This window comes from Alligator mississippiensis, chromosome 10, assembly GCF_030867095.1.
Source record: "Alligator mississippiensis isolate rAllMis1 chromosome 10, rAllMis1, whole genome shotgun sequence".
In the NCBI taxonomy this organism is placed as follows: domain Eukaryota; kingdom Metazoa; phylum Chordata; order Crocodylia; family Alligatoridae; genus Alligator; species Alligator mississippiensis.
In genome coordinates this window covers 10,644,378-10,672,321 of record NC_081833.1, presented here as the reverse complement: position 1 = coordinate 10,672,321, position 27,944 = coordinate 10,644,378, and the positions used below count along the sequence as shown (strand labels likewise).

General features: G+C 46.4%; 1 long non-coding RNA gene across 1 annotated transcript; it reads left to right on the top strand.

The window, feature by feature from the left end:
* Window positions 1-27,505, top strand: LOC132243515 (uncharacterized). Its single transcript, XR_009455123.1, has 4 exons — window positions 1-79; window positions 3,454-3,629; window positions 22,853-23,034; window positions 26,923-27,505. It is a non-coding gene; the product is annotated as an uncharacterized LOC132243515 (long non-coding RNA).
* Window positions 27,506-27,944: the final 439 nt, after the last annotated feature.

The following is a 27,944-nucleotide window of genomic DNA, read 5'->3' as shown; positions in this document are numbered from 1 at the left end:
CCCCCAAGAGCAGGGCTGCAGGATCCACCAGCCACTGCCATCGAGGGAAAGGCTCCTGGCCACCTCCATCGAGTCCGGGGTAAACAGGGACATTAATGTTGGAGAAGAGTATTAATGAGGTGTAATACAGAAGGGGTCAGGAATGTATATATATATATATATATATATATACATATATATATATATATATACACACACACACACACATCTGCCCTTGGAGATGTATCTACATATAGATATAGAGATATATCTCCAAGGGCAGGGTATATCTATCTATCTATCTATCTAGATAGATAGATAGATAGATAGATAGATAGATAGATCTGCAAGGGCAGGGTCTACAGACGAGGCTGTGTATCTCAGCAGGCAGATTCGTCTCCACGAAGTGGCTGGTGTTTGCTGGCCCCTCGAGCAGTCAGTTCAGACCAGCTCCTCCATTAACGCGTGGAGGAAACCACGATGCCCAAAAGATCGGGCTGCCCAGGGATCTCGCTCGTGGTGACTACACCTGGGAGGAGAGAGCTGTGTGCGCTGTGCCTGGTGCCGTCGCGGTGCAAGGTTTAGCAACGGCAGCTGCTGACTTATTCGCAGGTGGGGGCGGGGACGGTCTGGGTGACAGCACGGGGAGCCTGCCAAGGATCTGCTTGGGGTGGCCACTAGTCTGCAGGGATGTGGGCTCCAGGCTTCCTCACAGGCTGACCATCTCCCCCCTCCTCAAGTGACGCCCGTCTCCATTTTGTCCCTTCGCGTTCCCCGCGTCCCAAAAGCGGGAGCTGGCGGGAGAAGTCTCTGCTGCTTTCTCCCGCCATCCACAGCAGCCTCTCCATGCAGTCTCATGAGAAGACGTTCTCTCCTTCTCCCTTTCCAATAGCTCCTAATTTCTCTCTTCATCGGCTATTATTCTTTTTTTCATTTTACCTCAGCAGTGTATTATTTAACTTGCCAGCATGCCTTGTGATGTGGTTTCTACAGAGGATCCTCTATGGAATGAAGTTATATTGCATTAAAGCATGCCGAACACTGTAGTAAAAAAACGTGCTTAGCTCAGGCTGTGCTTCCTTATATCTTTGTAAAGGATGTGATTGTTGTAGCGGGTGGTGTGTGATACCAGGCCCCCCTACCCCAGAGGTGCCCAGCACTAGGTGTATTCCCTGGCATAATAGCAGCAGTGGTGCATCTTCCCACCGGCTGATTCCTCGTCCAGGGGATCAACGAGAGCAGTGGGGTACCCCAGGGCTCGGTCCTCGGGCCCGCACTGTTTAACATCTTCATCAGCGGCTTGGACGAGGGGGTGGAAAGCACACTGTCCAAATTTGCTGATGACACTAAGATGTGGGGTGAGGTGGACACACTTGAAGGGAGAGAGAGGCTGCAACTAGATTTAGACAGACTACAGAAGTGGGCAGATGAGAATAGGATGGGGTTCAACGTAGACAAATGCAGGGTGCTGCGCCTGGGGAGAAGGAATCCCCAGCATACATACAGGCTGGGGAGTTCCCTTCTTGAAAGCACAGAGGCAGAAAGGGATCTTGGAGTCATTGACTCCAAGATGAACATGAGCCGCCAATGCCAGACCGCAGCCAGCTAGGCCAGCCATACCTTGTCATGCATCCAAAGAAGCATTTCAAGCCGGTCCAGAGAGGTGATACTCCCCTTCTATGTGACTTTGGTCAGGCCGCAGTTGGAGTACTGCATCCAGTACTGGGTGCTGCACTTCAAAGGGGATGCGGCCAGCCCGGAGAGGGTTCAGAGGAGGGCCACCCGCTTGGTGAGAGGGCAGCAGGACAGGCCCTACGAGGAGAGACTGAGGGACCTGAACCTGTTCATCCTCAGCAAGAGGAGGCTGAGGGGGGACCTATTGGCTGCTTACAAGCTCATCAAGGGAGATCAACAGCAAATAGGCAGAGCCCTTTTCTTCCCAGCACCACCTGGGGTGATGAGGAACAGTGGTAATAAGCTGATGGAGAATAGGTTTAGGTTAGAGATCAGAAGGCAATATTTTACAGTTAGGGTGGCCAAAATCTGGAACCAACTTCCCAGGGAAGTGGTCCTCGCCCCTACCTTGGGCAAATTCAAGAGGAGGTTGTATGATCACCTGTCTGGGGTCTTGTGAACCCAGCATTCGTTCCTGCCTGTGGCAGGGGGTCAGGCTAGATGACCTGTTCAGGTCCCTCCTGACCCTAGCTACTATGAAACTATGACAGCTGCTTCCATGTAGTGATCCCTGGTAATGTTTCTCACGGCCAAGAGCTCCCGAATTGACAAAAACGCCAAAGTGCACAAAGATAAAAATACGGACACTATTTGTGTCATATGAAACAAGAACTCCTTTTCCAGTTCAAGTGTATTCAGCGTCTCCATGGGGACATGCTCCTCTTTGCTGGCTGCTGGGTGGCTACCTTTTTGAGTTTTCAGCCCTTTGCAAGGAAACAGGATCATGAGGGTTAAGATCACATCCTTCCATCCTCTCCAGCTAGTTCTTGCTATAGTCCGACATTGGCCTCCTCTCCAATGCTATCTGTTGCAACCCATCACAGGGTAAAAGTAGCAGCAGCTCCATACTGAATAAAATAATCCCTGTGTCTACACTGGATCTCTGGATATAGCCTGCCAAGGCCTAGCAGTGGCAGCCTTAGGGGAGGGCAAACTGGGAACTGCCTGGGGCCCTACACTTTAGGGAGCCCCAAAATTTTGCAACAGATGTCCAACTAGCTTATAAGTCATGAAAATTAAGCCTCTAAGGGGCCCAAGTGACTCTCTTGCCCAGGGCCCCAACAACCCTAAGACCACCAGGTCTAGGCACCATTTCCGTCCAACTTAGGCCCTGAATAGACCCAGGGCAGATGCTCTGTACTGAGGGTGAAATTTCACCTGGGACAAATAAAACACAGTTCTGTGCAACAGACAAATATGGCATCAGCATCTTCTGCTGGAGTCAGTGGATGCTTTCCTATGGTCGTAAATGGGTTCAGCAGCAGGCCTGCCGAGTCCAGCAATCTGTCTTGTTAGAAAGTTGACTCAGATGGCGAATAGTTACACTAAAACAGTAAGAGCCACACAACAAAACCATGCTTTATTGCATACGCAGAGTGGATCTTGCTAGTAAAGAGCCTAATCCTTCCAGGCTGCTATTCCAAAATCAAATTGAATTAATGACAGAGGCAGTTTATCAGTTTATATATGTGGCGTTGATAGGGCAAGGCCCAAATTCTTCATTTCCTAACTTACTCCTTTTTAAACACAACCAGGTTCAGTGGTCAGGGTGGGAGCTCTGCATTTTACTGGTGCTCCACCCTGTACCAAACTACTATCTCATCCTCTAGGACCACAGAGTTGCAGTCAAGTTGCCTCTGCTGAGATTGGCAGCAGATTTCGGTGTGACAGATATATGGCATATGACTTGTCCCAGTAACTGTAACAAGATCTCATAGCTTCTGCAATGCATTCTCCTAGGGGAGCTGTGAATCTGCCATACTCTTCAAGACAGATGGTGGAGCATGTCCTCACCATCTCTAGATACTACTAGCACCGGCCAGCGCACTGCCTCTTACTCAGCATTTGCAGCTTGGAACCAGCCCCCGTTTCATACGAATGCAATCAGAGACTGCATCTGGATCTGCAAATCAATGGTTAGTTTGTCTTAAAAATGCTTTAAGATTTATTCTGAATTGGATAGAAATGCAAATTTTGTTTTGTTTTATTTTGATTGATGGCACTGAGACAAACAAGAATGGCTTCTTATTGGCACCCCGGGACAAAATAATAATAAACAGTGACGTGGCCTCTTCAGTGCAGATACAGGAATTATTTTATTCACTGTGGAGTTGCTGCTGCTTCCAGGAAGGAGGGTAGCAGACAGCAGGCAGGAGCAGTGCAGTAGGGAAGGAGAGAGCGGGTCTTCGTCAAGGGGAAATGGCTATCCGGTTAAAAAAAAATTACCTGGGATACTTCATTTCCATGAAAATAAACAGAAACCTGGATGTTAAGATTCGGTATCTTTCTCCTACTAGTAAACAGTGATGAAATCAGGGAGCCAGCTCCTCCAAAACTAACGGAGCCCTGCTGATTTACACTGGATGACTGTGTGCGCCTCACAAGGATGAAGGGCCGTGTCAACCCTGTTGGGATTCACATGTTATTCCCAGGAATCCAGAGGCTGGTCTACACCACTGCCTTTGCTACCAGGTACCACTGTGCTCAAACATGCAGCACTGCCCCATACTCATTACCTCACAAACCAGAAACAGCACAGCCACCTGGCAGGTGTTGGGGACAGGCAGAGTGACAGTGCCCAGGACAATTAGCCCACCCACATGCAGCTATACTGCTTCTGACTCAGGAGGCAGTGTCCACAGAGCAGCCTGGCATGTCTGAGGGTGCCTCTAGCTGACCTGATCGGTTTGACACGTTGACGTGCCTCTGGCTTAATTTCATACTAGAGTTTCTGCTCTCTCAAGAACTTATCTTGCTCAAGGTGAACAGCACAGATGCCATTGGCTTGAGCAGGAGCATCATATCTAAATAAAGATAAATCTACTGGGCATTAAGTTCGAGCCTCTCCTATAACTCCGTCTCCAGTTCATCTTCCTCTAATTTCATTTTGGAAATGTGCCTGAATTCTCCTTGCCTCCTGCATGAATTCTCCTTATCACTTCACCATTCTCCCACTTCCCCATACCTCTGTAGCTCTCCCTTCCCTGTGTTATTCTTTCTGAATCCATCTCCTCTTTTTTTTATTTATTTGCATTCCTTCCTACTGCCCCTGCCTCCCCTCTCCTTTCTGTTGCTGGTCTCTGATGCCACCTGTGTTTCTCAAATCCAGTAACTGTTGCACTGGTCACATTTATTAAAAAAGATATATTATTTGCTTGACTCCAGAAGTCACAGTTCCACGCAAAATTAAGAAGCCCCGGAACACCTCTGGTCCTTCTACTGTTTTCCAATTGCAAAGGCATTATCTTGGGTATTCACTGACAGCCTGGAATTGCTTAGCAACATCATGTATAGTAATTTCCTGCTAAGTAGCATCAGAATCTCTTCTTATTAGGAGTCACTTTGCTTGACAGTTGACACAACTCTAGGCAGATCAAAATGATCCTTGGAAGGGACACAAAGACAACATAAAAACACAGCACTGGGGTACTGCACAGTAGCGATGTAAAATGCCACAGCATACTGTGAAGCTCGCCCCATCTGATGCTGTATCTCTTAACACTGAGCATTGCTGGCAGTTGTATGGACAGCACTGAGGTTGTCTGCCAGAGCAAGTTCTCACTAACAGTTGTAAAATCAGATGTATCATGTTTGGGACTCTTACTGCAGAAGAAGAAGGGTTTCATCTTTAAGACACCTGACTAGGAGTAGAGATCTGGATGCATTTCCAAGCTCTGTCAGGGGCATCTTGTGTGAGCTTAGACTAAGGGGGTATGAGCTTAGACTAAGGGGTCCTGAGTACCCATACATCTAACCAGACATCATTTTGTTCTGTCTAGGATCTCCCGGTGGCTCAGCACCTATAACAAGTAGGTCAAAAGGCTTCAGTTTCTCCTTTTGAAACAGCACATCGCTTTGCACTCCGCTGCTTAGATCCTATGGTGATGGGACACTGTAGGATCTTCCTCTGCCAAATGCCTTTTCCCTATTTGTGACCTAGGAATGCTTTCTCTACTTTTGTAGAAAAGGAAACTGAGGAGCTATGTGATTGACCCACCCACCCACAAGCTGTCTGTCACAAAGAAATTATCCTTAGGGCTGAGATCCTGGCCCCACTGTGCCCTAGCTACAAGCGTATCGTCCTTTGCTAGCTCATTCTTCCTCACAGCGGCACATCAGGGATAACATCTTTGCAATTTCTGTCAGTGCTGGTGGCAACTGAAACAGGTTGACAGTGGGGTTTCTGGATCCGATGTATTCTAATTCCCTTAGGCTCCTTCCTCTGGTACTAAATGTAAAGTGTACCTATTTGTACCAAATCTAAAACATTAAACTCGACGATTGCAATAGAGCGCCATTCCCACAGCCATTTCTTGTGTGCTTGTATTATATATATACTGTAATCAGGCAGTTTCATATTTTTTGTGGAAATTTTCAATACAGTCCAGATTAAATCACAGCTGCCTATCAGTGAAGGCAGGCGCAGTCTCCTTCCAAATGAATAATGGCTTGTGTCTTCCAACCGCCTTTTTCTTTACGCAACTGGCATAGTGTTCATACGCCTTCACCAGGGAGGAATTTGGCCCGCAGTGGAGGTGGTTCATAGAAGGACCAGATCATTTGATAGCCATCAGGAATGTGTGCGGCTATGATGGCCCATGTTTATTTCTGGCAATAAAACCACTGAAGTTGAGAGTTACTCCAGGGATGACTTGGGCTCTGAATGTGAAGAGAGACAGACAATTTTCTTCCCCTGCAAACACCATTGCTTGCATGCTTTAAACCATCTTATAAAGCATCAGTTACTTGACTGAAGGTTGAGAGCATAAAGCTGGGGCTAGATAGATTGCTTTTAAATCAGTTTCTCTATCAAGGGCTGAATAGGGAACACCTTATTCTCAAAGACGCTGTTTGCGTTACTCACCTGAACAGGTGCCTTCCAGTCAGTTGGCCTACTTGAGCAAGCAATTGCTCAACCAAACAAGTAAGAGGTTTATTGTCTTGCCTTTTGATTTCTATCTCCAACCCACTCCATGCTTGAAGGAGGTCCTTCAAATTGAAGAGCAGAGAAGGAGTTTTCTGGTTAGTCATTTTTAGTAAAAGGGATATTGGGAGAATCTGGATAAATGGCTTCCGGGCTTTCTTTTAAACAATTCTCCAAACTCACCTAACTGGGATTCTCCTCTGTGCCTTATTGTACTGGGTGTCTGTAGTGGTGAAAGCAAGGAGCCCATTCATGCCCAGTTACCTGCACCTTTAGAGTCTGCACAGGAAGGAGCAACTGAGTCTGGGCTTCTATGGCTTTTCCTCAAAGACAGGCAGGTAAACAGTGGACAAGCAGGGACTGGGAGGAGATGGAGCCTTGAGAGAGACAGCCAGCACAGACTGGGAAGGAGGAACCGAGTCGTGATTCAGAGCGAGTCATTTTACTGCCCTGGTATAAGGGCAATGCAGTTCTACACAGCCATTTAGTTAGCCTGAACTGATAAGGAATAATGATAGGTGAGCACTTTTCAGGACTGTTGTTCTCTTTTAAAAGCATCAGAATAGGGATTCAGACCCTAAAGTGCCCTGATTGGGTCCATTTGGTGACTCTCGCTTGGTTCAGGTACATTTGGTTAATTTGTTTCTCAGTAAAAGTACACCTGAGTCAAGCTGGCAGGTGGGTCCCCAGCAGATTGAATGGATAACAAAGGTTCCCTAGACCCAACGAAACTAGGTCATTTGAGACCCTGGTAGTGCGATACCTAGACTCCTGGCAGCCCCAGACAAACTTTTAGTATCGGGCCCTCCTTCGCCAGAGAGAATGATTTTTTTTGTTGCAAAAGTTGTTATCACATCTGTGGTACTGATGTCTTTAAATAATTCGTTCTCAATTGATAACATTGCCAGTCCCATAGATGCACATATTAAAAACATTTTTTTGCAATTGTCATTTTTTTTTCCATTTTTGGAGCACCCTTTCTGTCTGGGTCCTGGGTCAACCATACCTGTGTCTGAGTCTGGTGGGGAAAAAAATAGACCAGGAACATCCATGCTTGGGGAAGAAGCTTAGGCTGATGTTTATGCTATGTTCTTGCAGTTTTCTCCTTGCTCCCTGCCTCCCACTCTCTCTCCTGCAAGTCTAGCACAGGCAATGGAAAGAGGAGCCTGCATGCTACAGCTGTCTCTTGCTGAGCTGGGCTCCTGGGGGCGTGATCACTTCCTGCAGCATGGGACTGGAGTGGCTCTGAGTCTTCCCCCATGCCTGTATCAGCTAGGGACAGTGACAGTGGTGTGCAGGTCCCTCCTTCCAGTGCTTGCTCCCTGTCCACTGGGGATATTGGTAGGTAAGGGACAGGCAGGCAGCAGGCACTGGAAGGAGGAATTTGCACACCACTGCCACTGTCCCTGACTGAGCTTGGCACCCGTACACAGCTGCAGTCCCTGGCTGGACTGGGGCAGGAACAGCTCTGGGGCTCCCCCTGCATCTGGATCAGGCAGGGACTGTGGCAGAAAAGGAGTACATCCACATCACTGCAGTCCCAGAGAGCGGGAGCAAGTGGGTAGGCATACTTTGCTAGACCTGCCCTTACTGCCTAGAGAACTGAATACACCATACAGACAGCTAGAGTCTGGTCCATACAATCCCGTCCCCTTCAGCTACTCAAAATAATTCCCAATGTGTTTGTCAAGGAGAAAAAACTCTGACAAGTGACTGGGCAGGAGATTTCTTGCACGTTACTGAAATCATCACAAATTATGATATCATTACAATGATACAACCATGAAGAAACAGCTGGGAGAGATTCTTGAAGTGCTTTAATTTTATTATATTGAGCTTTGTCTTTGAATAAAATGCTGTTTGATTACCATCGCCAAAAGAATTGCGAGGGAAAGGATCTGAAGCCCTAGTCCTGCAGCCTCTTACAGAGCATGGAAGAGTTTTAAACATTTAAGTAGCCCTGCTGACATCAGTGGTAACTAATGGAAATGTAATGGAGTTACCTCTCTCTCTCTCTTCTGGAAGAGTTTGGAAACCATTCACAAAATAATAAGGCAGACTGTAAAGAGGGTCATAGAGCTGCGATACAAAAAATATGGATCTCATAGTTAGGAAGAGAAAAGCGTGTATATTCTTGCTATGTTTACCTGTCAGTAAATGAAATACCTAAGTGATGCAAGTTGAACTCTACATAATTCTCACACGATCAGTTTAGCGTTAGGAGTGATTTTCATGGTAGCCAGCAGAAGGGCAAGTTACGTTTTCTTTTGTACACAAATCGCATTCAATGAGACAGATTTCGGCTCTTTTAAGTGTAGTTTGCAATATGTATTCTTTATGCTTCATTTGCTGCAAATGAATGGCTCAATTAAAACAGCACTTCAACACATTTCAGCCAAAATATTTGTTTTGCACAACAACAGAAATAGAGATAACCTCAATCAACTGTAAGTAAAAAAGAGAAGAGTTGACATATACCGCAAATACCTTTTCATTCCAGTTCCAAGTGGAACAGAATCTCTTTTAGCACAAAACTGGTATGCAAAGCAAGATGCCTTAGCAAAACTGATTTACAAGTTACCCCTTCACTGAGCTGGCTGACTTGCCAGTATTTAGAAAATGCCAGCAACTACAACATATTTGTTTTCTTTATATATGCAGTCAAATTGAAACACACATACTTAAAATATTTTCACCTTTGTGCACTGAAGATTCTGAATATGAATTTAAAATGTTCTAATTATCTTCCAGCTATATATGCCACATGCAAGATGCAGATTTTCCTCTCAGTGTATTCAGCATAATTAGCGTGTACGACAACATTCAGACAATTTAATTTCCCAATTACACAGCTATACTGAAAATACCCTTTGCATTAACTATGCAGCATTTCTTATCAGTGGATACTCTACATACAGTCTCTTCCATGTTGTTACGTCATTGAGGAATCTAGCTTGTTAGCAGGCTGAGAAATTAGTATTTTCGACCCTATCAACCCAATAGATAAAAATTACAATGCTCCAACAGACCAATGGTCCGGTCTCTCCAAAACGGGTCACAGCGAAAATACTTATATGGAATGGATAATACTCCCACTTACCAAGAATACTTGCCTGGCTCCAGCTGGTGACCAGTTATGCTGTGAAGTGGGAAGATTGATGACATTTGTGATTTTAGCCACAGTGTTCCTCCAGATGCTAGTGTACTCCTGGGAAAAGGAGGGTCTTCTGATTTTTATTTACTTGGGCCTGATTAATTGCAGCATGTGCCTAATTATTTGGCTCACTAATTTCACCAGCTTTAGAACAGATGGGTAACTACCCTCACTTACCCAGTAGGATGCATGTGATGGCTAACAGAGGGTTGAACCAGGGAGTAGGTATCCATTAACAATGGGTTACCCATCAACTCTTTTTCACTGGATAAAAATGATGCAAAAAGAGGCATCTCGATGGCTTGAGGGACTCATGATCACATGCAGAATTTTTCCAATTCAGAACTTCACTTTGAGGCCAACCTCTCAGTTTGCTAGCCCCAGTTCAGCAAAGAAAACTGATGGGCCCACGTGGGAGAAGCTGGCACTGCTGCTGGCCATGTTCTTCTCCTGCTGATATTACAATGACTCCCCTTTGCCTTTCATTGGGTGGTCTTTCAGTGCTTGCCAGATAGCATTTTTACCGACTTCTCCACTTGCCCCTAGCTTTCTCTGGGCTCTGTCCTTGGTGTTTTTCCTTTCTCCACATCCTGCCTCTGGGTAGTAATCTCATCTGCAAACACAAATTCAAATCTGTGGATAACTTGCAAATCTACTTTGTTTTCTTTAAGCCTCTCCTTCTGTCCCAGCTAAAATCTCCCATCCCCTTGGGTCTTGATTGTTGCAACATGCTTCTCTCTGGTTGTAACAAATGCCGTCTTGACTTAATTACATCCATACAGAATATTCCTCCAGTGGTTATTATCCTACCTTTTCGTATCACTTTGACCATGTCAGTCCTCTCTGTGTGTTACTGGGTCCTCCTTTTCTATTACATTCAGGTAAGCTCCTTATCTTTACTTCCAAAGTCTATCACAGCCTCTTTTCTTTCTTTCAGCATCAAGGAACAGCTACATCATCCTATCAGCCTATGGTACCAACCTTCACCCTCCTTTACTATGCCTTTATTCCACTTCCGCGCCACCCCTCACACCTGGGAATTGCTCCTGCTTAAAAAGAAAAAAAAATTGCAAAGCTACATCATTACCCCTCTTCAAATCTGCCCCAAAACTCTTCTTTACCATAAGGTCTTAAAACCACAAACACACATACTTGACCACAATTAGGTTGCAAAGGTGCTAAGGCTGTTGCCTATTATGCTGACCAAAACTGTCTGTTTCCTCAGGCTCCCCTGTCTCTCCATATCCATTTGTTCTCTCTTGCCCTATCCATAGACTATAAGCTCCTTAGGGCAGGAGCTGTATTTTTGCTTTGGGTTTGTACAGTGTCTGGCAAAATGAAAGCCTAGGGGAGGACAATGACTTCTAGGTGCTGCGATAATGCAGATAGCAAAGAACAACATCTGGCCCATGGTGGAGGCTCATTCTGCTTTTCATTGCCGTAAAGTGACTAGTGAACAGTATCGGTAAAAACTGCACAGTGGGTATGTCTACACATGTGCTTTAATGCTCAGTAGCCTATTTTACTGTGCATGAAAAAGTCACATCAAAAACTGTGCTAATAAGTGCTAATGAACAGTAAAAATAGGCTACTGCGCATTAGGCATCACTAAAAAAGCATGCATGTTCACTACTGCACATCAGGGCAGCCTGAATCACATTTATTTCGTACTTCCCATTAGAGGTACTAAATTTAATGTGCCGTAGCAAAAGTGCATTAAAAAAAGGTGTCAATGCGCCCAGTTTGTGGTACCATGTTGTGTGGTTGATGCACCCAGTTGTGGTACCATGTTGTACCATGCTGGCCCTCACAGAACAAAAAAGAGCAAACAGAAGAAGGGGACAGCAGAACAGGCAAACCACCACCAACTACGCTCTAAGTGAGGTAAAGCCACTGTGAGCGAGTGGCAGGTGAGGTAGGGCTGGTAGTAGGATGAGTGGAACTGCAGAAAGAGGAGTGGACTCACCTGATGGGACACCATGAGCTCAGGAGTGCAAGCTGGGCCGGGCTGCTCTTAGGCAAGTGCAGTCCCTTTAGGCTGTGTTTACAGAGCCCAGGAGTCAGCTAAGGAGAGTGAAGCCACACTTACTCATGCTCACCCTTCCGGTGTCCAAATCCACGAATGGGGCAGAGTAGTTGACTTGGATGCATGTCTCAGCAGTCATGGATGTGGCCCACAACCAGACAGCCAGAGGACACGTGCTCAGGAACACCCAGCACACCTCAACCATCAACTCTGCCCAGTTTGGCAGGCTCTGGGGGGGCTTCTCTCAGTAGCACTTATGGTCTCCGTCCAGAGGCAACGTAGTCGCTGCTCTAGTTTTAAGGACATATCCTCTTAGTATACTCAGTAGAGCTCCTCCCCACTGCTCTGTCTGCTTGGCTGCATTACTTGCAGTAAAACAAGGCTTAGGGAGGAAAGTATGCTCAGAAAATACAAAAAGGAGGAGGACTGTTCCTTCAGGCTTATCACTGCTGCATACCCCCTATATGCAGCCTCCATTACAACCTCACAATTGTTCACCGAGCAGAAGGACTGACCCCAATGCCACATTGAAGCAAATATAAAACACGATCAGAGCATCTCCATCTTCCCTTTTCTTTTCCCTGCATCAACATCACTTCATCAGCTAGCCTCAAGCTTACCTTTTTTTAAGCAATAGAAAAGAACCCAGAGGTTAATTAAACAGAGGTAGAATGTATTCATTTTACTTAAAAAAAAAAAATCTCCAACCAACATTTTGATAGAATACTCCCAGTGAACAAAATTAATTTGAACGCCATTTAGGTATAATAGAGTCTTCCTTAGCTCGGGGATATCATGAAACTGTAGACCCACTATTATCGTACTTTAATAAGTGTTTGTGTTTTCTATCAGTCAGGAAGACAGCGAATTATGTCATGCACAGAAAGACGGCAATCAGAGTAATAGCTGCACATGTACACTCTGGCATATTGAGGAGCTGGGAGTCATTTTAGTAATGGCAGAATGTATCACTGGTTTCTTGAAAAGGCTTCTCCTTTATACTTTTTTTTCAATATATGACATCTTGACTGGCAACTTTCCAAAGACCGGGCTCAAACCTTCCTTCCATTCTACATGGGAGAGCAGTAAAACTTATGATGATGAACAACATCACATTAATCAAGGGTGACTAGCAGACACAATTCAGCTTGATGCACTGCGGCAGCATTCACAACCACTCTCCAGAAAGCAGAGGCAAAGGATGATCCTTTGGCACTGAGGAGTATGCTGGAAGAAGTCTCCCATCTCGAGTCCCTGCCCTCTTCTCCACCCTATTCCACTCACTAATTGGCCCAAAGGTCACTTTGTTATCCACATTACAAATGACTGGGGCTTTCCTGGGTTTTTGGTTGTAGCTGTGTTGGTGCTTTCCTTGCTGTTGTCTCTGACCTGCAACTACTGAATATCTACTTTGCCATGAGAAGCCACGCTGTACAGCTTGGGGGAATCAGTTGAATAGATCTAAAAGTTCAAGAATTTCATTCCGTTTGGATAAGCCCAGAAAAGATGCTTGCCTGAAGTTTCTATAAACTTGTGCCCATCCTTTCTTTCAGATCCTTCTTTTCTGCTCCTCACAACTTTTCCCACTTTTTCCTGGACCTCCCCTTTCTTTGGACCTTCATGTCCTGCCAGTTCCTCTCCAGAAACACCTGCTCATTTTGTGGTCCCTTCTGCCAGCCCTGCCACTTACCTCTTCATCCTTTCTAGACCTCGTTACTTTTCAAGATCTTGAGATCTGTACAATGTAGAAGTAGGTCTGCAAGCCCACAGACACCTCATACATGCAAAAGCTGTTTTAGGGCTTCTGTGTTACTCTCATTGGCAGTGCCTTTAAACATCAGCGCTTGGAGAAGCCCCTGAGTGCAAAGGATTTGAAGGTCACAAACTCTATTTCCTGAATAAAGATGAGCTTGAGTATTAGGGCTCAATGCTGAATGTTACCAAATCACATATCCAAGTTACACTGGCCAACGGGTAAATGTGGAGCCAGTTCCAAAACCCAGCGAAGTGCCAGGAGACTGTAGATCGGATGCCTTTTCTTGTTAAAGCTATTCATTCTCCCTTAGAACCACACCAACATTAATGCTAGTATTGTCTTGTGCGGCTTGCAGTGAAGACATATATTTAGAGCACCTTGACAAAGATCATCAGTTTCCCCCTTTTCATGTCCTAACATAAAAACTCAGGCTCCGTCTAGAAAAGCAATGTTACCGATTCAGAAACAGACAATCAATACATACAAATGCTTCCTCCTCTGTATTCTCCGCTGTGCCTTCTTAGCAAAATAGCAAACTGAAGAAATGTTTGAGCCACTTGATCAATTCTCTTCCCTTGATGCCTGTGGTGAAAGGGAGTGTTATTTAATAAAGCAAGTGTTTACTATGAAATCTATTTTTTCATGGCAAAATGCCCTTTTCAGAGCCACACGATGATTTTGACTGCACAATCTGATCTCCCTGCACTCTTAGCACTCCTGCTGGGGGCAAAGAAAACTCTTTTTCCTGTTGAAAAAGGGGATTTGGGGGTTGGAAATAGCAGGGCGCAGAACTTCTCATCCGTTCTCTCCTTGATTCCTGAAGAGGGGAGTACAAAAAAACCCACTGCACTGAAACTCAGAGAGCCATGCCACTGCACGGGACATGGATCAGAAACAATAGCAGAATTTGTGGAGAACTTTGGCCACTTCATTATTTCTTGGAATTAAACTTTAATAACCCTTTGTGACTCCCTGGATACTAAACAGCAGGTTATGTCACATTGCATTAGAAGTCAGAGCTGTGCCGGAGACATAGCAGTACCAAGACCCGAATGTTAAAAAATATATATCCCTGAATGTTTTTCATTTACCAAGAACAAACATATGCAATAGCACAACACAGTGGAAATAAATTGCCCATGAACCTTCTGGCTTGAAGCTACTAGTAAATCTCTCTGTTTGCAGTGATGCCCAGGTACACACAGCAAAATCTCATCACTCAATTAAAGGACTTTACTGCAAAGTCTCCTTGCTTTACAGAAAAAGTTCCTATTTACCCCTTGTGTCCTCAGACTGACAGCTTATCACAGCCCCTGGCAAGCAATGTATGGCTCAGATCTGAGTCTAGGGCGAAGAAATAAAATCTATCTGTGTATGTTTCCAATCGTGTATTTTTTCAATCCATTCCATTACCCAAGCTTTTATTGCGGTGATTATAACAGAGATGTCCAAAAGGAAGTTTTATGTACAAATTCTCCTTGAGTTTAAATCTGGTACCACTGAGTATTTTTTTTTATTAACTTCAGTAGAAAAATGTTCTGTTTTGTTTTGTAATCTTTCAGGACTCTACCACAAATTCCCCTTTTTATTAGAAGGTGACCAGGGTCTGGCTATTACAAAACCTTGATCAACTGGGCTTAGGGTAGATGAAAGCTCAATTGTGAGGGATGTGGGTCGGGACTCCATTGCCTCTGGACTATTAAAATTCAGGGCACAGGTCCCATTGGCAAGACGACTGCCCATTTCTGCCTGTTAGTGTCTGCATTGTCCTTTTACAGCCTGTTGCTGCACTGCCTCTGGAGGCAGGAAGGATGTTTAAGTGGTGAGCATAGTAGGCAGAAACCAACCATAATCTGCCAGCTCTGCTGCAACTTTCCACTGGGATCTTGGGCAGAGCATTTAGTCTTCCTATGCTTCTATTTTCCATCTGTCTGACGGGGATAATAGCATGGCACTCCCTCCATTAAAGACCGAGAGGTGCTCAGACACTGCTGTGATAGAGGCTAAAAATACCTTCTGCAGATGGAGCTCCAAGGATCTTGGTTTTAAGTCTCTTTTTGTCCCCCCACTTTCTCCTTCTGGGGAGACATCTCTTTCTTGTCTACCCCTACAGCAGATCCCTGCCAGCTCAACTGTGAGGGTCACAGGTTGAAATGAGGTGGAGCCAAGGCCCCCTCATTCCCTCTTCACCCACCTACCAGGGAAAAAGCATAACAGCTCTGTTCTTTGGGGACTGCAAGATGGCCCACAAGGGAGATAATCCTTGGAAGGAATGAAGAGATGCTTTAAGTCACCTCTTTCCCGAGGCAAGTGAATCATAGAAAGTTAGGGTTGGAAGGAGGCCATCTAGTCCAACCCCCTGCTCAAAGCAGGACCATCCCCAACTAGATCATCCCAGCCAAAGCTTTGTCTAGTCAGGTTTTGAAAACCTCCAAGGATGGAGCTTCCACCACCTCTCTGGGTAACCTGTTCCAGCATTTTACTACCTTCCTAGTGAGAAAATTCTTCCTAATATCTAGCCTAAACTTCCCTTGAAGTCTGTAAAGTCACAGACCTGCCCTCCATAGTGTTTTTTTTTGGTTCTGTGTGTCAATGGACTGACTGTGGCAATAATGGGAACTCTGACTCCTTAAGGGCAGCCACAGGCTTTAGGTACCTGTACATCAAAGCATGAGAGCGCTCAGTCTTTCCATTGAAACAATAACCCCACGCACACACCCTGTTCAGATTTCATAGACATTAGGACTGGAAGGGACCTCGGAAAATCATCGAGTCCAGCCCCCCGCCCAAAGGGCAGGACGTCAGCTGGGGTCATAGGATCCCAGCAAGATAAGCATCCAGTTTGCTCTTGAAGGTGTTCAATGTAGGCGCTTGAACCACCTCCGGCGGCAGGCTGTTCCAGACCTTGGGGGCTCGGACAGTAAAGAAATTCTTCCTTATGTCCAGCCTGAAACAGTCTTGAAGTAGTTTATGACCATTCAACCTAGTCGTCATCCCTTGGGGCGCTCTGGTGAACAAACCTTCCCCCAGATACTGGTGGTCACCCCTGATAAACTTATAGGTGGCCAACAGATCACCCCTGAGCCTGCGCTTTTCCAGGCTAAAGAGCCCCAGGGCTCTCAGCCTGTCATCGTAGGGTCTGCTTCCCTGGCCAGATGAGGAAGTGAGATGGTGATGAGGCCAACCACTGCACAGCACTTCATAGATGCTCAAGGCCCCAAACTCTCCTCGCTGGCTCATGTCATGTGCAAAGCAGAAGCAGATGGGTTGGGCTCAGCAGCAAGACTGAGCTCTCTGCCACTACATTGTAGCCACACCATTCCCAAGCCCCTCGTTCACATGACACCCTCCGAGGACCGGACTCTGCTAATCCAAACCCTCGCTCTCAATTCAGGGGGGAATAACCATCTCCCTCCCTTCCCCAACCTCCCCACTTATAGCTGTACGGCTGTCTCCCTTGAGTAAAACTCTACTAACAGCACTCTGGTACAATTAAGTGCATCTTTACTTGGAATTCAACTGGTGGGGGAATAGGAGCTGCGGCACCAACTTGAATATGTATTCACAGCTCCTTCAAGTAGTGGCAGCTAATAGAGGCTCAGGCCATGGATGCAACATGGCTCCAGCCTCTTTGTCCTCATGCAGGAGGAAGAGTCCCTCTTTGGCCGATGTGTTGCTGGCAGCCCTCGGGTGGTGGGTAGCCAGGTGCACAGAAGGGTTCGCCAAGTGACTCACCACCTGCAGCCGTCTCCGCAGCTCACCGCACACGTTCCTTTCCAGAGAGATGCGTACAGTGAGGTGCCATATGTTACATGCATGAAAGGGAGCTGGAATGAGGGAAAGCATCACCAAAGGCAACAACGGGAGCGAGCAGCTGCCGAAGGGAAGCAAGGAAGCTTCACAATTTAATGAGGGCTCAGCAGCTGGTCACAAAGGAGATGCTGAAGCAATCAGACACAGTGGGCACAGTGCAAATGATGATAGCCTGCCTCAGGTAAGGAAGGAGATCAAAGGCCAAGTTAGTCTAGCTGTATGAGCACCGAGCAATATTCACCTTGAAGTGTGCTGCCTGGTGAGCCCCGTGGCTATTAGGAAACGGAAGTGATAACTCCAAATGAGGAAAGCAGACCAGGGAATATAGATGTTGCTGAACACAGAGGTGGAGTGCAGGGTTTTATTGCTTTCCCTGCCCTATTCTCATCCCCTCTCCAGCCCACTCTCCTAGCAAGAGCTCTTGCTTTCTGTCTTTCACCTGCAGACAGACAATCCCCAGGAGCACGACTCATTGCAGGAGGAGGGCGGTGGCACTGGAGTGGCATTCAGGTGACCTTGATTCTTTCAGAGCTCTGCCATTGATTGAAGATCAGCAGCTCTCAGCCTTGTTAGACTCAAAGCACCCCTCAATAGGTTCATGGCACCCACTCGGAAAATGTCAGCTTACATTTTTCACTTTGTTTTGTGGCTACAGAAAAATAGCAGGGCAATTCTTCTGTTGCAAAGAACCCAGCAAGGCCACAACAGGTTGGCATACTTTTAACATTATGGAGTCCTATTTGAAATCTCTGGTTTTGCCTTGTGAATCATGTTTGCGCACACACCAATGCTAACATTCTTTGGCAACCTGCAGCACCCTGGAAAGGATCGTAAGGCACCCCAGGGTGCCCTGACACCCTGGTTGAGAATCACAGTCCTAGATCAAGTGCACCCCTCTGTGCTTGCTGCCACACCAGCCCTTTGCCGTATCTGCTTGGACTGTTAGGGGCTCTTTCTGACTATGTGCTTGTAGAGCGCCTGGTGCAATGGGGCTTCCTGACACTGCTGGCATACACATAAAGGGTGCAGGGATGAATGGGGCACAAGTTGAATCATTGCCATTTACTGTGGTGATCTTCCAAGTCCCTCACTAGGATTGGGAAAGGGGGCTCAGAACAGCACGGTCCAGTGCTCTGTGCTATGCAGACCCATGGGAGGGCTGCCTCTCTAACCATGCCATCCCCACTTCACCAGAGGCTGGACAATATTACAGGAGATCTGTCCTCACACAGCTCAGCCAAAATCATGCAGGTGTCTCCTTTCTTGTTCCTGCGACCTCTAAGCACGTATTTGAGAGGTGGTCGTTACAAAGAAAAGACTTTGTTCCCACCAGCGGTAAATGCAAGCACTCAGATTGGTGGGGTTTCCTCGGGCTGTGATTGGTAGACTCGAGCAGTGTCCAGCCCTTTAAGTCTGTTCCCATATAGGATGAAGACGGTCTCTAGAAGAGACGGATAAATCGGCACCGGTGGAACAGGAATCTGTCAGCTCCTCACTTGAACCTGAACCTGTCTTGAGGTTCAAGGGGATTTATTTCACTTTTTTCTGGCTATCCCCCCCTTTCTCTCTCACACCCCCACATGTTCCCCCTACATAGCTTTGTGTTTTTTGGAGGAAATCCCAAGAGAGAAGCTGTTCTCGTGGTTCCCTTGGAGCTCTTATGAGACAGCCTATCCCTCCAAGATTTCCAAGGGAGGTCCAACCAGGGCTTTGAAACTTTCTAGGCACTCGGGTCACCCAGGACTCAGCAGAAGTGCCTGAGCTGCTCGGATTTACCACTGAACCAGAAAGAGTCAAACCAGTAATGTGAATTGAGCTGTTTCAAAAAGGGACAACACCCACCGGGGTACAGTAGGGACTGCTAGAATCCATAGCGGGATAAATTAGATTAACTATTCTCCTGTGGATAGTTATCTTTCAGTGTCCCTTGGTCTACTTCTCAGGTATCTACTATGGAAAGTTATTGTATATTCTTCTATATCAAACCCTTCCCTTGCTCCACCCCCCGCCTCCACCCCCACCAGTCGTCTAAAACATCCTGCGACCTGGGGAGGTCTGATTTGAAATTCAGCACATTATCATACCTCTAGCTCCAAAGACTTCCCTTAGGAAAAATGATTTTTAAACTCTCTAATGGGAAAGATACTTCAGAATATATGAAACCATTTTCAAGGCTGGCTGGGTTCTGTGTATCTGTTTTGCTCTGATATTCGATTCAAGAGAAGAGCATCACAGACTCTGTTGCAGTGACTTTAAAGGTAAAAAAAAAAGAAAAAAGACCCCCCCTGGTGGGAAGAGAGTTAATAATCTCTCAGAGGAGGAGGTATCTGGTATTGTATACGACAGGGAATTAGAAAGATAAAATATTTTATCTGCAGAAAGTGGTTAAGTCCCTCTCCATGATAACTGAAAGGACTGAGGTAATTTTTTGTTATTCCATTTTTATAGCTATCTTTAAATAGTCTCGCAGTGGAAGTCACTTTTCTTTCATTCTGTTTTCTTCAAGGGCAGCCATGATGATTTTAAGCCGCTAACAGAACAATTTCATTTAAAGATCAAAAGGAAAAAAAAAGTATCGATGCACACTCTTCGCAGCAATTGCAGCCGGGCAGTGGGAAAAAAGCTGTTGAAAGTGCCATCCGAGCTGAGATTGATAAACAGGGGAGATAGGGATTCTGCCAATGATATTCACAGTCTTCAATGGTCCATAAACTTAACTGTCTGACTGCAGCCAGGTTATATTCCAATTACACAGCCAAAATATTAAACAGAAGGATTCCTGAAAATCTGTCCATGCGTTAGAGGAACATTGAACGTGAAGTACTGTTCTATACCAGGAACGATACTCTTACAATGCAATGACAGCCATCGTCATTGGGATGATTAGCAATCCATAGTATAATAGGCTTATAGGAGAGGCAGGCACTTGTGCAACTAAATGCGAACTTGAGTATTTTCCTCTTTAGGGGCCCAGGTTTGCAAATTGAGATCTCACTGGGTAATATTGAAAAATCCAGCCGTTTGTCCAATCTGTTTTCCAATTGACAGTCCTTTTCCCTTTGTCCTTTGTAAGTCATTCACTAGTACATACAGTGGGTTCAGAGGTATTAGCAAATGCCTGATCCACGTGATTCTTTCAAACCATGCGAACCTTCCCGCTTCTAGGGACTTGATATAATTTTATGAACCTTATTCTCTACTAGACATAAGGCTAAACATTTAAATAGAGAATAATCCATGAGCAAGTATTTTCTCATTCCCTCTCATTTTCAGCCCCAGAAAGAATATGTATCCATTACCTAGGCAAATAAATCAATAGAGGAAGGAGCTATAGTTTTAAAGTGTACATGTCCCAGGAAGGACAAGAACAGGACTCACATTTGGAAACTAGGCTGGACAAACTGCTGAGCTGAACAAAGTAATCCTGGAGTGTGGATTAGGCAATCAGGACTCATAGTAGAGGTGATATCTTTTATTAGACCAACAAGATTTTTGCAAAAAAAATTCTTTAATTGCAAGCTTCCGGGCACAAATGCCCTTCATCAGGCATTGGAGAAAAGATTGTAAAGGTTCTCCTGGGTCAAAATGAAAGTTGATATTTCATACAATTTCACAGAGGAGTTAATAGATGGAAAACTCCTCTGGGCAGTCAGTTCATAGCTGGTATCCCTGGAGTGTGGGTTGGTATTATCAGGAGCTTCTGTAAAAGTTGTCTTGTTGCATCCCGAATTTTAAAGTACTGAAGCAAGGAGTTTTGAAGACTGGTGTGCAGTGGTATTGCTGAAGGGAGTGGGTGTCAACTGTAGACAAGTGTACGTCTGCACCGGGACCTCTAAAGACTGTTTCAGGGTCATTTCTCCATCTACTATTCTCCCTTAAACCAGATGAAGCTCTCTTTGGGGGACACTTGCAGCACATGCAAGAGAGCAGCCACTCCGATCGAAACAGAAAACTTTGCCTACCATATTAAGTAGTTTTAGGTCCTCGTGCCTGTCAGGAAAAGGCACAGACCAAGCCCTTTACAATTCCTTTTTTCCTGCAGGAAGGAGTGGCCTTTTCTTCACAGGAAGCGCCCCTGCAAGCAGAAAGTATTTGAAAAAAACCAAGACTCTATTACTTATTCCTACCACACTGTAGAACAGCGAGTCAGGACGAACCCTGTCCTAATCCCCATCCCAAGCACTATTCTTGGCTATTAATGATCACAAATGCGATCAAGGATTGCACTGAAGAAGGCCGCTTCACTTCCCCGGGGCCCGTTGCATTCTCTGCTTTATTATGGTAGCTGCCTTTTAATGATGCAGCAGCTCGCATAAAAACTCCTAGAAAGAACTAAGAGAAAAATATATTCACCCCATGGGTAAAGCCATTAATGGAGCTTATATTTTCCCCCCAGCATTATTTCCTCTCTCTGCCGCCAGCTTCCCATGCTTTTATCAAAGAATCCAAATCCTATAGGCTAGAAATCTACATTTTCACTCATTTACAGGTTTTGTGCCACAGGAAGGAATTTCAAACTAGAAAGATCTTTTGAGTTTATTTAAACACTTTGGATTCTTGGTTTTAGTTTAGACTTTAAAAAGTAGGCATGGACTGTGCACTGTATTTTGCATACAGGCTTTTTACCCAAGAATCTCAGAAGCAGGAAGGGGTTTGGGCACATCGGTTTCTCCTGGAGGCCATGGATGTTGCCTCTGAGGAGCGATCCAATGTTTAGAGTACCCCCAAATGAATAGTCCCTGTTGAAGTGTCTATCCACAAGTCCTAAGGACTTCACGGGGGTGGGAAGAAGAATGGCAACATGTAGACAGAAAGTTAATGTACCAAATAAATAAATGAGACAGTGAATGAAAGCCGCTCCTCCACCTCCAGTGGGAAGTGCAGACTTCGGCGCAGAAACGGGCCGGTGTACTCAAATGGAACTTTTTGCTCAAAGCAACATGCTGGGAGCTCCCAGACATCCCTGATTTGCAAATGATACGAGAAGCCCGCGTGAAACAAAGAAGCCACCAAGACCCTCTCGCCTCCCTCGCGGTGGCGGCTCGGAGGAGAAAGACACTTTTGTGATCTCTGGGGGCTGGGGCCCAGCTCCCACTTCTGCCCTGCATTCCCAGGGCCCTTCATTTCTCTGCCTCTCAGTTCAGCCTCTTCAAAGACAAAAATCCTCCCATGCCTGTGCTGTCTATTTAGACTGCAAGCTGTTTAGAGTATATCTCGTCTCTTCTGACTTTGGACGGTGAAAGCACCTTCGGCCCCTAGAGATCTCAAATAGGTGCTGCCGTTTTATAACGGACACCAATATAACCTCTCAGTTCAATGGCCTCTCTTCACTTCCAAGCTCAGAGTGGCTTTATATAATTCACCCTGTAACATCACACAGCCCTGCAAGCTCCGAGTGCTTACTGATGTGGTAACCATGAGTTGTTTGCTTTTTCATAATGTCCGTCCATCTGGGGTTTTTTTCAGACTAGAAGCCCGTGTACCCTCTCCTTATGTTGCTCTTGATGGAATAAAGCAAGGGCCAGCTGTGAATGAGAGGTTGTGCTATTCCACTGAGAGATACAAACATCATCCCAGAGCAGGAGAATGAAAATCAGCTCCACAAAACCCTGAACTGCTGCAGCAGCACGAGGGAAACGAGACATCAGGTACGTGCCACTTTGTAGGGTGTTAAGCATACGAGACAGCAGAAGCTGGGAGGCCGCTGAAAGGATCCTTGCCGGGACCTAACCCGATTCAACCGCTGGGCCCTCTGCGAACAGAAATACAAGGTTAATTGAGCTGTTTGGCTGCAGTATCGACTGCCGTTTTGCCGATGTTTGAATCCATTTTGAATGGTGCTTTGAGTCAGCGGTAGTCACTCTGAGATTTGGGAGCTGCATAAAGTCAAGTCCTTGCTTGAAGATATACTGCACGGCATGCTGGATATTTCATAGTCTGTCCTGTAAAGCAATTTTGGAATAAATCAGAGCACAGCTCCTTTTGGTATCTGTGTCTCAGGCTTGCTTTATAAGGGCCACCAGCCTGGCCTCCACCTCCAGAAAGATCTGTGGTTCTGCTGGCCAGCTGCCAAAGGTGGTCATAAGTCTCCATCAGTTGATCCTGAGTCTAAAGTAGGTCATTTCCCCCCCACAACTTCAAAAACCTCTCCTTCCCTCCATCCCTCCCTTCCTCCAGCTTTAATTAAGTCAAGCACTTGTTTGTTCTCTGTTCCTCCAGTGTCTACACTCCTGGCTGCAATGCATTACCCAGTGGTATAGGTAGCACCAGCTGCAGGAAGAAATTGTCATTATTTCTAATCATCTCCTATGCTAAACCACAATGAAATGCTCTGCCTAGGCCAAGGGTACAACAGAGTGCGGGTAGCAGGGCATACCGCCTGCCTGCCTGCCCAGAAACATCCCCTGGAAACTCCCCACCAGCACTGAACTCAGCAAGGATTTGGGAGCCTGACCTTCAGCTCCCAGATCTGCCACAGGTGCCCTATGAGTGACTCACGAAAGCTACTTGATCTTAAAACTGTGCCTCAGTTCCTTAGCCGTCCAAGAGGGAGGACAATTCAGACAGAGGAGGTATTGTTAACTGAGGCTGCAAACTCTCCAGGCCAGGGACGATATTGTACTATGTGTGCTGAGATTACCTACCATGCACACATGCGATACGTATAGTCAGGAAAATGCTGGTAAAACCATATTGTCAGGATTTGCCCATTGGTCCAGTTGCTATTTGCACAGAAGAGATTTCAGTGCTGGCCCAACTGGATGCAAGCAAGGCTCCTGCCAGCACACTGGCCTGGCAACTCAGCTTGCCAGGTCGAATGCCAGCAGGGATCTGAGCACCTGGAAACCCCATCTCCCAGGGCCCACAGCTCTGGGCAGCCTGATGCTTGGGCCTCCCCAGAAAAGGGGCTTGCTTTCTCTTTCAGGCAGCGCTCAAGTGTTAGAGTTTTGCTTCTGATAAAGATAACAATATCCTCTCCAGAATAAAAAGGCCTTGCTTCAGCTGCCTCTTCCCAGACCTAACGAGGTCATTAGGAGCCTTCAGGCCTCCTCACACTACAACAAAAAGATAGCGTCCCACTGAAGCTAGTCAACATACTGTTTCAGTCACTCCCCTGAAGTAATGCCCATGCAGCAAGGTCTAGCACAGAACCCATTTTTTTCTTATCTTTTCAAATTTGGGGGGTGGGGGGCAGACTTGTGATGGCTTTTTTGAAAGCAGCCAGCCATTCTTGTTAACAAATTGTTTCCTCTTAGTAAAAAGCCAAATTTTCACCAAAAAACTGTTTTATTCAGAGAAACATCACTACCCTCCATTTCCAGCCACTTCTGTCTCTGGTTCATTCTCCCCTCATCCCAGTTCTGTGGTCTAGGTTTCCCATTATTATTTGGTGCACTCTCTCTTCCAGGTCCCCACTCCCCATCCCTTCCATCCCATCTCCCCACTCATCAGAAGCCTAAACACTGAGTCTTGGGCATCCTTTGGTGTGACTGTTTCAGGAGCAGAAGAACCAGCTCAGCCCAGAGAGGTGTTTCTGAGCCTGCAGCCCTTGCACCTCCTGAGTTACACCACCAGCTGCACGAGAGCCCAGAATAAGGGCAGAGAGGAAGGTGGGGTCTGAAGAGCAGCTCTACTGCTTGACCCACAGGGGTATGTTTGCATGTGGTGGGGGGCTGATGCAGTTTTCTCCATCCCATTTCCTTACCATTTGCCTGCACCCCCTCTCCCTTCTTCTTCTAGCTCTACACCCTGCTCTAGGACAGTTGGGGCCATTCAAGTAGCACAGGGACGGGCAATTATTTTGGGCGGAGGGCCGCTTACCGAGCTTTGGCAAGCTGTTGAGGGCCACATTTCCATCTCTGGTGCAGGGAAGCAGGACCAGCCCCATGGTCCCAGGCCAGAGGCCTCTGCTAGGCAGGGGCTTCTGGCTGGAGGGGGGCAAGGTTGGGTGGGCCTTGCTGCTGGGTCCTGCCACCAGCTTCCCCTGGGTCCTACTGCCCTTGGCTCCTTTCATCTTTGACAGGCAGCCAGGAGCAAATAAATATTAATTTTCTAAATTTTTTAGGAGCCCTGTGGGGCCAGATAGAACAGCCTGGTGGGTCGAATCTGGTCCCCGGGCCGTATTTTGCCCGCCCCTGAAGTAGCATATAGTCTCTGAAGTGATTCAGGCCATCCTCTCTCTCTAAGCTGCTTCCTAGCCACAGGTTTTTCCTGCTAATTGCTTAGGATGGCTAGGTCTGCCTGCCTCCTGAAGCCAAGTCACACGGACTATAAAAGGACAAACTCCGTGTTACCAGTCAGTGAGGGAGACTCCAGTTCTAGGGTGAGGATGCCTAGCTGCAGAATAGAAAGGAGAAAGGTGCTGTTTTTCTTTTTCAACTGAGAAAGGCTTTATGTTGATCTGAAGGACTAGGGGCTGCCCTGGCAGCTGTGCCATTTCCCTAGAACTTCTCAAAAAACTCATGGCTTGCATTGCAGTCCACACCGAAGGAGCCCTCCTATGCTTCTCTCTGCCAATTAGGAATTTCCAGCAGGCAGTCTAGTCCGTTAGCATAGGGCCTGACCCTGCAAACATTACCGAGAGCTGTGCTCACTGCTGTGAGTAATAACACATCACACTTTTTCCGAGAAGGTCACAACTGTCACCATCTCCGCTTTATGGATGGGGAAACTGAGCCCCAGAGCAACAAAGCAATTAGCCTCATGTCACCCAGGAAGCCACTGGCAGAGCTTGGACTAGAAACTGGGTATTTCACATCCAAGTGTAGGGCTCTAGTCACGACGCCAAATCAGGACTGCTTGCCTAGTAATTATTGCGCCCAGCGGGCCTATGGTGAATACTACATCCAGGACATGGGCATAGAAACAATTCACCATGGGACAAAAGAAGGCAAGGCCTTTCTGCACCTCAGTGGCTTTGTAGAAACTGCCCATGTGCAATAAGTGGAAGTTAAATGGCAAAATGTCACTCTCACTGAGGTGAACTGTCATTCAGCTGCAATGTCCAGGCACACAAGCAGCTACCTGGATGCTGCTGGCACATGGGCAAGCCCAGCGCCCTGCTGTCCGACAACACCTATACTTGCCCTGAGTTGGACCACTCGCCAACGTAACTACAATGCTCCAGGGCCCTTTCCTTCGAGACCCTTTATGTCCTGACCCAGATCAATCTGATTGATTGATCCAGATCCCCTACCTGGGAACTGAGTGTGTGATCAATTGATTCTATCACACACTGCATCCGGGAGTAAGGATCTGGCCCGGGGACTGTACAGCAGCAGCCCTCTTGGAGAGTGACGACAGGCCCACTCGCTGAGATGGAGGCCTTACTTTGCAGTGCTCTTTAAAATGGTTTTGAACATTTAAAACATGTCTTTAATACATTTATGTTTAATAATAATATGTCATTAATTGTTTATTTAAACATATGTTTAAACATGTTGATTCAATACGTTAATTTAAAAAAAACCAAACCAGCACGATAAGGAGACTGTTGCCCTGTGTCATTCTCCTTTCAATAACTCTCTTTTCAAAAGATTTCCATGCAGGAGGAAGTGCGAGGCAAGGGAAGAAATGTGTGCAGAGAAGTATGAGAAGGTTAGAAAGGTGAGGCTACCCACCTCAACATCGTAGACTCAGGGCACCTTAACAGGAAAAGACATGATGAAAACAAGTCAGCTATCACAAAGGCAAAGGCTATTTCAACTGGTACGCCCTCCCCTTGACACTCAACACCGCTTGGACATATCAATTGCTTCCAAGCCCTGCTTATCCTGGATCTGCACTGCGCACTGCTCCTGCTGAGTAGACGACCGTAATAGCCTGGCTGCCTTTTCTGCTTTTCCAGTCATGCACCATTCCAGGGAGACCGGCTTGGATTGAGAGCTCCTGATTGGTGATGGACCTGGCTGGTTAAGATCCTGGCACTTCTAAGTTGAGTTAAGTATTGTGTTGCAAGCTGAAATGCATAAAACAAGCTGAAGCAAATGAATCATTGTGGTAAATGATAAGGTGAAAAATCTGCTCAATAAACCAACTGCCTTGGGGCTTCCTGAACATAAAAGAGCTTGAAATAGTGCTTTGGCAATGGAAAAACAATAGAGTTCCAGGAGCACTGCTCGAGTGACTTAGCTTAGCGTGAAGAGGGATGAGAAGCCTACTGCAGGAGGAAATGCTGAGGCCTCAGTCTTGCAAAGACTCCCCTACACACTCCCCTACACCTGGCATCACTGGACTTGCATGCCTGTGCAGGGTTACACGTGTATGCAAGCTTCGAGGTGGGCTCAGGAACAGCCACCTAAGGATGGCGTAAGTAGGAAATGCCGTCTTGTAGACACCCCTTAAGACTGCTCGGCCATGTCAAGAGAGAGGCTCAGGGCCAAACTCTTTGGAAACTGGGCCAAACTCTTTGGAAACAAAGGGGCAAAAGCAGCTGCCCCAACTAGAATGTGGTCAGTCTGGAGGCGATTGCCTTCGGGTGCTCTGGGATTAGGCAGAGCGAGGTTCGCAGCCAAGAACAAGCTGGTGTCAAAACCATCAGTGCCACCCAGGAGTCCTG